Source organism: Microtus ochrogaster, unplaced genomic scaffold (assembly GCF_000317375.1).
Source record: "Microtus ochrogaster isolate Prairie Vole_2 unplaced genomic scaffold, MicOch1.0 UNK91, whole genome shotgun sequence".
Lineage (NCBI taxonomy): Eukaryota > Metazoa > Chordata > Mammalia > Rodentia > Cricetidae > Microtus > Microtus ochrogaster.
The window spans coordinates 582,865-585,960 of record NW_004949189.1 but is presented as its reverse complement, the minus strand read 5'-3'; the positions used below and the strand labels follow the sequence as shown (position 1 = coordinate 585,960).

Here is a 3,096-nt window from a genome sequence, read left to right as displayed (position 1 = left end):
CTTCTGTGATAATCTTGTAGAATTCTGTGCTGAAACCATCTGGCCCTGGGCTTTTTTTGGTTGGGAGACTTTTTTTTTTTTTTTGCAGCTATAGGTCTGTTTAATTTGCTTATCTGTTCTTTGATGTGGGATTTCCCTCTGTATGCTCTGAATACCATTGAGCTGATAGGTTCAACAGAGCTAGGCAGAGAAAACTAAACTGAATGCTGGGAAAAAGAAGGTGGAGTCAGGGAGAAGCCATGGAGCTGCCACTAGAAACAGACATGCCAAAACTTTACTCGTAAGCCACAGCCACATGGTAATGCACAGATTAATGGAGATGGGTTAGTTTAGGATATAAGAGTTATCCAGAAACACGCTTAAGCTATTGGCCAAACAGTATTGCAAATACTATGGTTTCTATGTGGTTTTTTCAGGGCTGAACAGCCAGGAACAAACAACTGGCCTCCTAAAACAGGTCTTCATTTAATTTTGGTGATATTTATCCAGAAAATTGTCCATTTTCTTTAAGTTTTCCAATTTGGGGGAGTACAGGTTTTCAAAATATGACCTGATGATTCTCTGTATTTCCTCCATGTCTGTTGTTATGTTCCCCTTTTCATTTCTGATTTTGTTAATTTGGTTATATTCTCTCTCTCTCTCTCTTTCTCTTTGTTTGGATAAAGGTTTGTCTATTTTGTTGATTTTTCTCAAAGATCCAACTTTTTGTTTCATTGATTCTTTGGATTGTTTTCTTTGTTTCTATTTTGTTGATTTTAACCCTCAATTTGATTATTTACTGCCATCTAGTCCTCCTGGGTGAGTTTGCTTCCTTTTGTTCTGGAATTTTCAGGTTTTCTGTTAAATCACTAGCGTGGGATTTTTCCAGCTTCTTTATGTAGGCATTTAGTGCTATGAACTTTCCTCTTAAGAGTGCTTTCATTGTGTCCCATAAATTTGGGTATGCTGTGTGGTCATTTTCACTGAATTTTAGGAAGTCTTTAATTTTTTCCTTTATTTTTTCCTTGACCCATTGATGATTCAGGTGAACATTGTTTAATTTCCATGTGTTTGTGGGCTTTCTGAAATAAGTGTTGCTGTTGAATTCTAATTTTAAGCCATGGTGATCCGCTAAAATACATGGGGTTATTCCAATTTTTTTTGTATCTGTTGGTGTTTGCTTAGTCACCTAGTATGTAATTAGTTTTTGAGAAGGTTCCATGAGGTGCTGAAAAGAAGGTATATTCTTTTCTGATTGGATGGAATATTCTATAGATGTTTGTTAAGTCCATTTGATTCATAACATCTGTTAGTTCCCTTATTTCTCTGTTATTGTCTGTCTGACAGACCTGTCCAGTGGTGAGAGGGGAGTGTTGAAGTCTTCCACTATTAGTGTGTGGTGTTTAATGTGTGATTTAAGCTTTAGAAGTGTTTCTTTTACATATGAGGGTGCCTTTGTATTTGGGGCATAGATGTTCAGTATTGAGATTTCCTCTTTATGGATTTTTCCTGTGACTAATAAAAAAATGTTCTTTTTTGTCTCTTTTGATTGATTTTAGTTTGAAGTCTATTTTGTTAGATATTAGGATAACTACACCAGCTTGTTTCTTAGGTCCATTTGAAGAAAAAACAAAACAACAACAACAAAAAAAAAACCCTTTTTCCTAAACCTTTACTCTGAGGCCATGTCTGTCTTTGAAGCTGAGGTGTGTTTCTTGTATGCAGCAGAAGGATGGATTCTGTTTTCATATCTAGGCTGTTAGCCTTTGTCTTTTTATAGGTGAGTTGGGTCCATTTATATTAAGGGATATTAATGACCAGTGATTGCTAGTTCCTGTTATTTTAGTTTTTGTTGTTGGCAATGTTATTGTGTGTGTTTTTCCCTGAGAGAGAAGCTACCAACCAGAATAAGATTCTGCTCCAGACACTGTGGGTAGCTGAAGTCCCAGTCAGTACCAAGCCTAATCATGTCACCTCATCTCAGAATTTAACATGCAGAACGTGGAGACCAGCTCTTAAGCATGCAATTCAGCAAAGGATCACACCAACAAGTATGCAAAAGACAGCAAAAACCTCAGCATCTTCCTGCATCCATCCTTTCCAAGTGTGACCTCCACCTGCCAGACCCTGACGGTAGCCTGCAGGAATGGCCAGAAGAACTCCCACCAAAGTGGAGAACATATGTCCCTGACCTCTCCTCAGGGATGTTCTACAGTTAGCATTCTAATGCATCTTACACAACAGCCTGCAACTCTCCCCAAGAAGATGCTCTGGGAATCCCCACTGGTTCCTATGCACTTGGACCAAGTTTTTTTTTTTTTAATTTTTCAGACTTCTTACTCTTTGGCAAGTCCTGAACCCACCCCTGGGTACTACTGTGCTCCTTCTCCACCAGGGCCTTTTTCTCCCCCATTTCTTTTGCCCTTCCTGTCTCAAGCTCTTCAGAGAGGAGCTGGGGCTGACACTTTGGGGGGCCAAGCTCCAAGGAATGTGTCTTCGTATTTTTGTTCATGTTCAGATAATTTCCCAGGATTCCAGCTCTACTCTCTAGTGGGAGAAATAACGCCTGCCGTTCAGGTGACCAGGAGATGACATGCCCTACCTCAAGTCCTCAGGCCCAGGCAGACTGCCAGTGCAGAGAGCCAAGGATTTGGTTCGCAGAAGGAATGAGCAAGTTCAGGGGGGATGGGCTTCCTGGTCTGTGCCTTTGGCCATCTCCCCTCTGCCTTATCCCATGGAAATATGACAAATGGAAGAAATAAATGGAGGAGCATTTGCAATTCATAGGCAGTGCTGCTTCCAATCCTGTGGTGGAATTTTTCCAACTCTGATCTGCTGAGGTGACTTCTGTGGGGACAGAAATCTGGAAGGAAAGAAGACAAAGAAATTCCGCACCGTATTTCTCCAGCGCTTTGCACCTTTTGTGAGCCATCCAGAGAAATCATCTAATCCCTGCTAAAGATGGACTTCATAGTTGGGGAAACAACTTTCAAAAAAACAGAATTTAAAAGAAGCTTGTCTGATTGGCTAGTGTGGGGCAGAACCTTGACAATTAAAGAGGTGTCCTTAATTGTGCTGCCGTACTAGTTGGATGAAAAAAGAAAACATTGCAGAGAC

General features: G+C 40.3%; 1 pseudogene; it reads left to right on the top strand.

Annotated features, from left to right (window-relative positions):
• Nucleotides 1–1,840: 1,840 nt before the first annotated feature.
• Nucleotides 1,841–2,530, top strand: LOC101996396 (annotated as a pseudogene).
• Nucleotides 2,531–3,096: the final 566 nt, after the last annotated feature.